Genomic DNA, 13254 nt, shown 5'->3' with positions numbered 1-13254 from the left:
CCCCCCCTCCCCAGCTAAGTTTGGTGTGAGGAAGGAGTGCAGTTCAGCGCCGAAGTGGTGCCAATTGAAACTGATGAAATGGAGAAATGGAGCCGGGAGTCATCAGCATATTGATGGCTCCTTATTCCAAATCCCCAGACGACCTCATCTCAACGATCACATGTAGATGTTGAAGAAGGAATGAGTGCCAACTATTTTTAGTAACAGGGATTTTTAGCATTCTTTTTACAGTTCCAGAGCATATGGAAGACATTGCCTCTTGTTATCCATCATAAATCGACAATATGGATACGGTTTCTCCATTTTGGTGTATTTCCCCAGGATAAGGGTAATTACGTAAGCTTTCTTTATGGATTTAATTGTAACATCATCACCATCATCATATTACTATTACTATTATTATTGTAGTATGGACTTTTTAAAGCATCCTGGCCTCACATTTATCTGTCGTTGTTGTTTTTGCCCTTCTGTTTTATGTAGCACATTGTTTTATAGTTTTTGAATGTACCATTCTTATTTACCATTGTTATTTTGAATGTACCATTGTTATGTACCATTGTTACTTGGAACACTTATGAACATTGTTGTTCATTTTTTTGCTATGTTTCTTGGAGTCTTCACATTCCGCACCCCCAGGGGAGGAAAAACCTGATTGTTTATTTCATCTATTACGGTAATTCACACCAGCGCACTCCCTCCCTGTCCCAGAATGGAAATATATGTGTGCTTATTGTGTGCGCTGCGTTGATTGATGCATAGGTCCAGCTTAGAGTGTTATTCCTGGCGTGTGACTGGTTGTACACATGATATATCGTAAGTCTGTGTACAGCATGGTGCATGTACTCAGAGAGCAAATCCCGGAATTCCCTGCAGGAGGCCCCTTGTGGCCTTTGACTCTGAGGCCTGCTGCCAAACATTAGCTACAATACGAGTGCTTGTTTTTGACAACAGCATGCAGGTTCTATTACACTAGTGGCTATTTTCGTTTTCAAGTTATGACAGAAATGCTTTTGCACCCTGTGTGGGTATGGAAGAAGCCAGGTAGCAGAATGACTCCTACGCTGAGATAGTGGCGCACATTTAGATGCTTGCAGGGCCCTTTGAGCTGAATTGCATTTTACCTCTGAAGGAAAATACACAGGATCGAACCGATTCTCATGTCAGGTTTTCTTCTCCTAAGGAGAAGTGATTTTGGAAGTATTCCTTTAGAGGTCTGCATTGGGTAAACATTACATCAGAACTGAAAATCCACATTGATTTTCCAGGAAGGATTTGTGAGCAGGATATTAGATTCCTGCTGGCTCCTGCTCATGTTTTCTATTTATATTCGTCCAGAGGAATAATTTTTTTAAAGTTCTCCCATGGAGTAAAATGTTACGTCTGAATTGGCCCTGATTGTGGGTAAATCCACCATTCACTCAGTGGCTGGAAGTGGAATTATAGAGTGTCATTTATTCCAGGCATCTTTCAGGGAGACTTGCCACCCGACAAGAACCACAGAGTTCAAGGAGCAGAACGGCTACATCTGGGCAAGGTAACCACATCTCTTGGATGTTTTTGGACCTCAGTCAAGTTTTGAACACCCCCCCTCCCCTTTAAGCCGGGACCCAAAGCAACAGCAGTAGCGACCGTGTTCCAACCTTCTGTCTTCGATGATAGATGAGTCTAGCTCTGAAAACACAGAGAGATACTAGACTCAGCATAACACAGATGTTGCCATGGAGGCAGATTTGGCTTTAATGGGAATGTGCAAGTTGGATCGCAGAGTGCCTGCTTCACTGAGAAGCAAAATATTACCAGCTGACAGCACACACACACAAATATTCTGTTACCGGTTATAGATGGACCTGGGGCAGATTGGCAGGGGCGATTATTGTTCCAAGGGTAATGCTGCAATGAGGTGAAAAAACTTCCAGCTGAAATAATGATCTCTGCATTACACACACACACACCAGTCCAAAAATATAAGAGGTAATGCCTAGTGTAAAGAAAAGATAGAAGACCTTGTATATAGTCTATTGAAGACGATCTGGCAGTCATTACAAGCAACAACCTTCTCCTCATTCTCAATATCCCTTCCCAGCTTTCTCTGCCTGTCTCTGGGTCAGCTTTTAAAAATTCTCAGCAGCAGAGTCCAGCTTTATATACGGTTTCCTTTTATGTGATGAAGCACAAAGTGTAGCTAGGCTCTTATACAGTATAATTTATATCCTGCACCTTTTCGTTTACACACAGGACCTTCCGGACAGCTTGTCTCTTTAATACAGAGGGATGCCAAGGTCTCAGGAAATGGGCAGCTTGCTTACATTTTCAGTGTATAGCTGGTATTTTACATTAAAAAACAACAACAATGTTGATTGTTTTCTATGTTTGCTATGTTGTAATCCACCTTGGAGACTTGAGGACAAAGGATGAATTACAAGTTTTTAAAACAAAGGAATAAAATAATAACAGTTAAAGAAACAACAATAATATTTACCTTGCATGTTTGTTTGCATACTGGCTTTCAGCCAAATGACTCCCAGGGAAATTCACAGTAAAATACGGACAATTAAATCCATGTAATAAAAATGAGTGTAGCACAGCAAAACAAATCCATCGTAATAAAATGAGCCACAATGAAGCAGTTAAAAGTGGGCTGAGATGCAGGACTCAGGTAGCCTGGGAGGACAAATTTATGCTGGAGAATTTCGCAATAATTAAACTCGGTCCCAAGCTCTGCAACAGCTTGCTTGTTAGCTTGTTATGCGAGAAAGTTGGTTTCCATATGAGCACTAGGTGGAATCTACACACATATAATAACCGTTCTGAAACTGCTTTTTTAAAAGCGTTTTTTAAAAATACATTGAATTTTCCACAAGGCTCACTGTCGCCATCTAGTGTCACGTACATTGCACTTAAAACATACTTAAAGCGTTTTATTTGCAGCTATATAGCTGAGTCCCTAGTGATCTTCAGTTATGGTCTGTATATTAAGAATAACGTAATTTGAATGGTTAATGTGCATAAAAACCAGCCATGGTGCACATCTACCAGGCCTCACAGAGAATGTGCACATAAGCTCAGTGTTAATAACAGCCTGTTACCTGCCCAGTGGAAAACATAATACCGTAGGTGTGGCCTGCCACAAGTGGAACCAGTCTATTTTTGATACAGCACCATCGTTGTCATGGTGGCCATGAAACCCTAAGCCAATCCAGACAAGGCAAGCAAAGGTAAAGGTGAAGGTAAAAGGTAAAACCACCCTGCCCGTACGGGCCAGTCGTGTCCGACTCTAGGGTTGTGCGCTCATCTCGCTTAAGAGGCCGGGGGCCAGCGCTGTCCGAAGACACTTCTGGGTCACGTGGCCAGCATGACGAAGCTGCTCTGGCGAGCCAGCACCAGCGCAGCACACGGAAACGCCGTTTAGCTTCCCACTATAAAGCGGTACCTATTTATCTACTTGCACTTAGTCCTAGGCACTGAGCTTTTACCCACAGCGCCACCCGTGTCCCAAGCAAAGGTTTCCTCAAAAGCCCTGGCTTGGGGGCCATCAGCACCAAGTCTGAGACCAGTTCTGACATCAACTCAGGTAAACAATTAAAACAAAAGCAGATAACCAGCAGCGAAAGCTTAAACCACAGATAATTCAACTTCAGGAGGCATTTTTATCAAATATGCATCAGGCGTCATCTTTAAGTTGATGCCTGAAGTATATCAATAAGTAATCAGATGGGTCTCATGGAGCAGTGAGTTCCACAGTCCAGATGCTGCAGATGAGAAGGCTGTGCTGATGAAGGGACATGAACAGAGCCTGGCAGACTAAATGGCTTTGAGTATATGTAATTTCCCCCCCTGCCACAAGCACTGCCAGGCTTGAGAGGACCCTGGTTAAGAGAGCCTCTTTGCTGCCCTGACCACTCCCCCCACCAACCCTTGCTCCCCCTTGCTGAATGCCCACACTCTCCTCTGGTCTAGGATCACTGGCCAGGCCCGTTGCTAATTTGAAGGTGGAACTGGGGAAGTGGGAAGGGAACATAATGTAATGGGTATGAGTTACTCGTGCGTAAACTCCCGCCTCTCTAGGCTTAATTGCCTTGGTTAAACCATTCGGACTGCACAGCCCATCTCCGTGTGGCTGTCTCAGTCGCTGGCAGAATCTGTCTGTGGGCGTTTCTTAAACCTTTTCCAGCATAAAAGCTGTCTGACTCCCAGTCGCCTCCTTCTCTCACTGCGCGGGAGTCTTCTGCGCAGGGAGGGCATGGGTAGTGGAGGACCTGGGCTCTCCTCACTGATCTCCAGAGAAGAATCCCGGAGCTCTCCCTCCGCTTCCCCCATTTGTCCCCCTTTATCCCCGATGTTGCGCTGATTTCCTTCCTCCTCCACCGAGCTGCTTCTCCCCCTGGTGCTGGGTCCTTCGCCCGCAGAATCTGGGAGCCTTCCCTTCGCCTCTCGCTCTGATGTCAGTTCCCTGACACATAATTACGCAGCATAGTTCCATTTCCCCTTCCTAAATGGCAGCCAGCCAACCTGGGCTAACTGCTGCTGTGGAGGCATCCGTAAAACCGTTGGCTTGCAGCAGCACAGCTAGATTTAAAATGCATTTTCCCCTTTGCACTTCAAAATCCAGGCAGTGGTTTTGCCAAGAGATTTGCCAGCAACCCAGGTGGCCACCCTACGCTCGATCCAGAACTGCAGGGAGTGGAGAATCAGGTAGCATCATTTGGCCTCTTAAAAGCTTTGGTACAGCATCTCAACCCTGGTATCAAACCCAGCGGTGGTTCGATAGCCAGCTCACCCTGACCCTCATCCTCTGAGCCTGACATCATGAAAATGGGTATGTGCAAATGGGTGGCAAGGTTGATTTGGAGTTGGATTAACTCAGACAACATTAAGAAATTCCTTCCAGTAGCACCTTAAAGACCAACTAAGTTAGTTCTTGGTATGAGCTTTCGTGTGCATGCACACTTCTTCAGATACGAGCACTTCTTGTCTGTTAGTTGGTATCTGAAGAAGCGTGCATGCACACGAAAGCTCATACCAAGAACTAACTTAGTTGGTCTTTAAGGTGCTACTGGAAGGAATTTCTTTATTTTGACTATGGCAGACCAACACGGCTACCTATCTGTAACTCAGACAACATTATGAGCCTTTGACACGTTTTCCCAGCCCCCCCCCCGGTGTAGCTTAAAAAGGTAGAGGGACCCCTGACCATTAGGTGCAGTTGTGGCCGACTCTGGCATCCCTCATAATCTGTATTACCCACACCAATTTGGTCATGGTGAATGAAACGCACCTCGAGAAACTTCCACCTGCAAAGCTGTGTGCAAGAGGCGCGATCTCAAGAGGGTGGCCGTGTCATCTAATGGGTCCCACCTGTCCTTCAGTCAGCACAAACGTTAATGACTTTTCATATTCTTTCGCTAATATCATTCACACCTCTGCACCTAATGCCAGGGCTTCTGTCGCCAATTAGCTGAGATTAGGCAGGGGGAATAGCCTTGCACATACTGTACATGACGGGAGTCTATTCCTAGAGCTGTAGATCCCGTCTAAACTGAGCAATGCTGAACTCAGGATGGAAACAAAAAGCAGCTCATGAGAGCCGGCTCTTGCACGCTCAGTAGGGGGGTAGGAATTATCTCTCTGAGGCTAAGGATACGCCGTGGTGCTGATAGTTCTAAAGAGCATGCTGACAACAGGAGACTTTCAAACCCACCCAAGCCATTTCTGCACCACGGTCCCTGCAGGCGAGCACTTCTTGCCTGCTAGTTTTTCGGTTAGATTCCTTGTCTGTGGCGTGAGCAACAATGGGAACCATATGAGAAAGAACAAGGCCCATTCGAGCAAATCACAGTCACCTGAGGAGATTGGAAGGACAGTCCTTAACTCCAGCCGTGATCCCACCGGGAGGAAACTTGGCAAGAAGGAAGTGGCTGGCCGGCCGGTTGCCTGTTTAGACAAGCCAAATACAAGCTAAAGCAATAGCAGTTCCAACAGGGCAGGTGGTGTTGGGTTGGTTCCTGGATGACCAAGATACTGCCCAGACTAAGCTGCTGATAGCAGGAGGGAAGGACTTGGGAGGCTCCATTGCTGGGGGAATCAGGAGGTGGTCTGCAGGGAGAAAAGTGGCTGGGGTGGGTGGGATGGACAGCAGATGTGGCTGGCTCAGAAGACAAGGAAAGTGAGACTCCCCAGATGGAGATGGTGTCCCTAACCAGCTGATGTGCTGATGTGGGGAATGGGAGAAAGACAGGAGAAGGAGAAACTCCTTTTATATCTCGATTGCCCAGGACTGGTTGGCTTCTCATGCTTGTATCCTTTATTACACTTACAGTGGTACCTCGGGTTAAGAACTTAATTCGTTCTGGAGGTCTGTTCTTAACCTGAAACTGTTCTTAACCTGAAGCACCACTTTAGCTAATGGGGCCTCCTGCTGCTGCTGCCGCCGCGTTGCCGGAGCATGATTTCTGTTCTTATCCTGAAGCAAAGTTCTTAACCCCAGGTAATATTTCTGGGTTAGCAGAGTTTGTAACCTGAAGCGTATGTAACCCAAGGAACCAGTGTATTTATATATGCATGTGTGTATAGTGTTAGAATTCCTGCTCCATGATTGCAGTCATGGGGTTTTTGTCTTTCACATGACATTATATGGTTTGACTCCACAGAGTGGGAAGTCACGGAGACAGGATGTTTGTGTTACTGTGTTCCGTGAAGTGGGACTATTGTCCTTTGTTCTTTTTCTCTGCTGTCTGATGCTAGAGAGAGGGGGAGCCATGTTGCAGTGCTCCGTGTGTGTTTATGTGTAAATAAAGTAGATTAGCCAAAATGCTGAGTTGCTAAGGTCTGTTACACAAGCTGTGAAGATTCTGTGGATCCCTAAGTGTGCCTGTGTCTGTTGGCATCAGTCGCTGTGATGTTTGGGCTGAAGAAAGCTTTTGAAGCTCCCAAACGATCGACCAGGAGGGAGGGAACATGCCAGTCGGGCATGTGTCTCTGCCAGAGTCCTACTCGAGTGTAAGCTGAACTCCTGACATATAGATATGGCTATTTTATGCACAGTCAATACCACTCTTGCAGCAGAAAACAGCCAGCACAACTATGTAGATGAATACCTCCCCCCCCCCCAGTTTGATTTTTTAAAAACCCTACCTAAAATTGCTGCAAAAAGGACCTTTTCAATCCTGATGAAACCTTTTGGAAAACAGGTCTTCTGTATTTCAGCTCCAAATCAGTTGCCACATCCTGAGCAAATCTACGGATGCATGCATAACCTAAAGTAGGGGTGGGTGAGCTTCCCAACCCTAGCGCCTAACCAAATTAGAAATAAACTAAGCTACATCAGGATGCAGGTGGCGCTGTGGGTTAAACCACAGAGCCTAGGACTTGCCAATCAGAAGGTCAGTGGGTCAAATCCCCGTGACGGGGTGAGCTCCCGCTGCTCGGTCCCAGCTCCTGCCAACCTAGCAGTTCGAAAGCACGTCAAAGTGCAAGTAGATAAATAGGTACCACTCCGGCGGGAAGGTAAACGGCATTTCCATGTGCAGCTCTGGTTTACCAGAAGCGGCTTAGTCATGCTGGCCACATGACCTGGAAGCTGTACGCCGGCTCCCGTGGGCAATAAAGCAAGATGAGCGCCGCAACCCCAGAGTCGGTCACGACTGGACCTAATGGTGAGGGGTCCCTTTACCTTTACTAATACAGATTAACCATTGTCGGGGTGTAGCAATTCAGTGCAGGCTTTGCCCTTTGTTCTCTGGGTAGCCACTGAATCACATGAAGAGGGGGAATGCTTTAAGTCCGAAGGACACAGGAGGCTCAGTAGCTTATCTCATGATATGTCGGTCAAGTCAATGAGCTTTAAAGGCAAGAGTGGCATAGGGATTTGAGTGGCGTAGTGGTTTATGGACTTGGACCTGGGAGAACAGGGTTCAAATCCCCACTTGGCTGTGAAGTTCACTGGGTGACTTGGGGACAGGTTTGTTGAGAGGATAAAATTGAGCAGGGGAGAATGTACACCACTTTGAACTCCTTGGAGGAAAGATGGAGGGATGGAAATGTAATAATAAAAACATAAATGCCCACCAAGTACTGGGAATGTGTAGAAATTTGGCAACAACTGAGTAGGCAGTGAAGTGCTGGTTGCTGGTCACCAGGTTAATTCTTGACCTCCTTCTTCCAGACCAGTAAAGCATCACAGTTGTGGTTGCAATTCACAGTGTAAGATTGATTAATTTCCAGGTATGGATATAGGTCTGTGATGAGTTAGTATTCTGAATGTGGTCACACCATAGATTTGCATAATGGCGTTATGATATCCGCCGTTTCATTTTCCATTCCTAATTATTCCTAGCATGGAATTTGAATCTCCATTGACCCCAAGATCACTGTCAGTTCAGACTCCGTGAGTGTATATGTGAAATTAATATTATTATTTTTGTCCTGATGTGCATCACTTTACACTTGTTTACACTGAACTGCATTTCCTATTTTATAGCACATTTACTCAGTTTGGAGAGGTCCTCTTCAAACTCTTCACAATCTGTTGACACACCTCTAACTCTAGTGTCACGAGTCCAGTCCCCGGCTTTATCACACAGTAAGCGTAGTTAATTTAAAAAGATGGTTTATTGTCAAAACAAATAGCTCCAGCCGGCTCTAACACAGCCTCCAGCCTCATCAATCATGATGACCCTCCTAAAGACCCCTTCCAGGTTTTGCAGAAGATATTGAACTTGCGAAACTAACGCCTCTTGTTTTGCTTCCTGTCTAACAGCCCTCCCTTTAGCCGACTCTTAGGAGGGATTGGCCCGCTTCAATCTCTTCCTGTTCTGGCAGACTACTTCCTTCTCTGCACCTGTTGGAACTTCCCAAGAGCTTTGGCTGGGTTCCTGCCCGCTCTCAGTCATTTCCTTATCAGCTGGCATTCCAAGGGGCAGGTGAGTTGGCACTAGCCGATGTTCATCCTGCATGACAGTTAACACTCTGTTTCTGGCTGCTTTCTCCTGTTGGCTGTAAACCTTCACTGGGAGCTGTCTCATTCATGACATCTAGATAATTTATGAACAAGTTAAAAAGCACAGGTCCTGATACTAACCCTTGGGGGATTCCACATCTCTCCTTTGGGAGAACTTCTCCCTTTCTTTTTAATTTTTACTTCAGGGGAAGCCTTATAAGTCTCCATAAGACTTTTGATGGCTTCATCCCTCTGCCGAGACAACTTCCCTCTGTGTAGCTGCAGTAGGGGAGAGCTGCAGCCAGCTGAGCCCATTGGGAGCTATCCATAATTCTGGCTTCTGCTTAAGGAGGTGTGACCTGACTCAGCTGGCCCAAAAGAGACCTGACTTGACCGTGCCCACTTCCCTTGCAAGCGTCAAGTCCTACAGAAGAGGACAGAATATTCGAGGAAACAAGCCAAAATGTCCATGCTTATATCCCTGACTTCTTAGCACATTTCATACCCAAGTATGAAATTTCATACCCAAGTATGAAATGGCCCTTCCAAAGTTGGCATGCCTCCAGAAGGCTTTGTTGCTATGGTCCCTGACCCAAGGAGAATGAGGTACACTCAGGAAGAACGTTCAGTGCCTTCTCCTGAGGGCATGGTTTTACCATCCTCCTCAGACTCAGAAGATGTATCTCAAACACCACTTTTACCTCCTCAACCTCTGAGAATCTAGCAGATACAAAATCAGACGAGGTTCCTTGTCAGCCTACATAAAGCCAGCCTTCAGGTGACTTCAGCTCTCTGCTGAGATAACACTCCTGTAGAGCTGTAACAGGAAGGAGATCTCCAGCCAGCAGGTCCCACTGGGAGCTGTCCATGGTCTGGATTTCACTGCTAAGCTCTGTGCCTGAAAACGGGGTTCTCTATCATAGAAAAGATAATGCTTTCTCAATGTGACACCACAGCATTGTGTTTGTGCATGAGATAATGGTACATGGTATGTTCCTATTTTGCACTTGGGAAGTCCCAGATGCAATTGGTCCCTTCCAGTAGAAGGGTGAGAAGGAACTTTGCGTGAGATCATAGAGAGCCAGCTGTGCACTTTGTGGTTTTAATAACCCTTGGAGATGGACGCAAATGCACAGCTGACATCTTTATTTCCCTCCACACAAATTTCTGCATCTCCTGCACTTTGGACAGACACAAGTGTCCATGGCTCTCAAAAAATTCTGCCAAACTCCACATGATATTTCATCACAACAGATTTCCTTTAATTTGTTCATTCTTATATATATTATATATTTTTTTTATTTTTTCATATTGAAAGTTACATTTGTTACTCAACAGTTATATTCCAATTCAACAAAACTGGTGACTTTCCACTCACCCAACATTGATGTTTATAACCCAAATTACATACAATTGCATTTTAAGGTTCTGTTTTATCTAATTTCATCCTCTTTAAAATGTTTCTTAATATATTCTGCTATTTTCTTACACTGCAAACCCCACCATGTTCTTCACATATGGGAAATGACTTTTAAAATAGACTAGGAAGGGTTTCCAGTCTCTTTAAAGGATTCTAAATTTGTGTCTCTTATCAGTGCCGCCAGTTTTGCCATCTCTGTTCCAAGATTTTCATCAACCGTTATTCCTTTGAAGGTGTTCTCTCCTTTTTCCATTGAGGATGCTGAGCCATAGTTTAATGCCATGAAGGCTGAACTTGATTCCTTAGAGAGGAACAAGACATGGGAACTAGTTCCAGGCCTGCCCAGGCCACAAAAGGTTTACCAAGTTCAGTTATTGCAAAAGTTTTTCAGTGTTCATTTTATGCATTTTTTAAAATCACCATGGTATTTAACAATATTATCTTATGTCCTTTAGAGGAGAAATTGTGAATTGTAGAATTTTATTTTATTTTTTTAAATGCTTTTTATTATATTTTCTTCATCATACACAACCAAAAAGAAAAGCACAACCAAAAAAAGACATTAAAAGTTAGACAGAAGAAGGAAAAATAAAGAGAGAAAAGTGAAAGAAAAGAAAAAACACATACGTTGCATCGACTTCCCTCCCTCCTGATTTCGGGTTTCTATTTTTAATAAAATCATATTACAGCTGGTGTTAGTTTTTAGTTTATAACATCGGAAGAGTTAAATCGAACCTACTGCAGTTGTTGTGTTACCAGAGTTGCCTTCACTATATACCATAAATTTATTCCAATCCTCTTTTAACTTTGTATTTTTTTGATTTCTGATTCTTTGCGTCATTCTTGCCAATTCTATAAAATCATATAATTTCAGTTGCCAATCCTTCACCGTTGGTGTAATTGGGTTTTTCCAGTTTTGGGCGATTAGCATTCTAGCCGCAGCTGTTGCGTATTGGAACAGGGTTTTGTCTTTTTCTGGTATTTCTTTTCCAACCATCCCTAGTAAAAAGGCCTCTGGTTTCTTGGGAAATGTGAGTCTAAATATTTTTTTTAGTTCATCATATATCTGATTCCAAAATTTTTTTATTTCCTCACATGTCCACCACATATGTATAAAATTCCCTTCATTTGTTTTACATCTCCAGCAGGCCTTGTTACCGGTCTTGTACATCCTATTTAATTTTTCTGGTGTTAAATACCATCTGTATATCATCTTTTCTAGATTTTCTCTAATTGCCACACTTGCTGTGAATTTTATTCCCTGATTCCATAGCTTCGACCATTTCTCGTATTCTATGTTGTGTCCCAAGTCTCTAGCCCACTTTACCATAACCTCTTTAGTTTCTACATCTTTTGTATCCTCTTCCAATAAAATATTATACAATTTGGATAATAATTTAGATTTGCTTTCAATTATTTCGATTTGGAATTTTGATTTCTTTTCATTCATTCCTACTTTCTTGTCTTCCGTCCATCTTGCATTGATCTGATGGTACTGTAGCCAACCCTTCAACTTTCCTTTCAGTTCCTCGTACGGTTTTAATTTCCAATTTTCATGGGAGCGTGTCAATAAATCTTCGTATGTTAAGTTTTTCTCATCCAAATTTGTTTTTTTAACTGATAAGATGTCTATTGGGGACAGCCACCAGGGTGTTCTTGGTTCTAACAGTTTTTTATTTCTTTCCCAAACTTCATATAATGGCCCTCTAATGATATGATTTGAAAAACCCTTATGTGTTTTTCCTTTATTTAGCCAAAGGTAGGCGTGCCAACCCCACCTGTTGTCTACACCTTCAAGTTCCAACAGATCCGTGTTCTCCAAAGTTATCCAATCTTTCACCCAACTTAGGCAGGCAGCTTCGTAGTATAATTTTAGGTTGGGTACCGCCATCCCCCCTCTCTCCTTTCGGTCTGTAAGTAGTTTGTATCTGATCCTTGGTCTTTTTCCCTGCCATATAAATCTTGAGAGTGCTTTCTGCCAATCTTTAAATATTTTGGTCCCTCTAATGATCGGGATATTCTGAAAAAGGAACAACATCTTGGGGAGAGTGTTCATTTTTATCGCCTCCATCCTACCGAGCCACGAGAGGTTAACTCTGCTCCAAACATCCAGATCTTTTTTAATTTTATTCCAGGTCGTTGTATAATTATCTTCAATTAAATTTATATTTTTAGGTGTAAGCCAAATACCTAAATATTTTACTTTTTTAGTCACTTTAATTCCATGTTGGCTCTCTAAATTTTCTTTTATATCATTTCTCAAATTCTTTGTTAATATTTTGGTCTTTGATTTATTCAGTTTAAATCCTGCTAATCTGCCATATTCTTCTAATATTTCCAGCGCCTTTTCGATGCTCCCTTGCGGTTCTTCTACGGATAACATCAAGTCATCTGCGTAGGCTTTTAGTTTGAACTCTTTTGATCCTATCTTGATCCCTTTGATCTCCGGTGTTGATCTTATTTTATTTGCCAAAACTTCTAAAACCGTAATGAATAAGAGCGGTGAGAGGGGGCAACCTTGCCTGGTTCCTTTTTCAATTTGAAACGTGTTTGTAAGATTGTTATTTATCACCAGTTTGGCAGATTGGTTTGAATATATTGCCTGTATTCCTCTCAGGAATTTTCCCTCTATCCCGGCTTCTTCCATGGTCTTTAGTAGAAACTGCCACGAGATATTATCCAACGCCTTTTCGGCATCTATGAAAATCAAGGCCGCTGGTATGTTGTTGTTAGTTTCCAGATATTCGATTAGGTTTATAGTGTGTCTCACATTGTCCTTCAGGAATCTATTTGGTAAAAAACCTGCTTGGTCTTTGTGAATTAAGTTCGATAGGCACTTTTTTAATCTATTTGCCATAATATCGGCGTATATTTTGTAATCGTTGTTCAATAGGGATAT

Source organism: Podarcis vaucheri (assembly GCF_965113315.1).
Source record: "Podarcis vaucheri genome assembly, chromosome: 17".
Classification (NCBI taxonomy): Eukaryota; Metazoa; Chordata; class Lepidosauria; order Squamata; family Lacertidae; genus Podarcis; species Podarcis vaucheri.
This window is presented reverse-complemented; position numbering follows the sequence as displayed.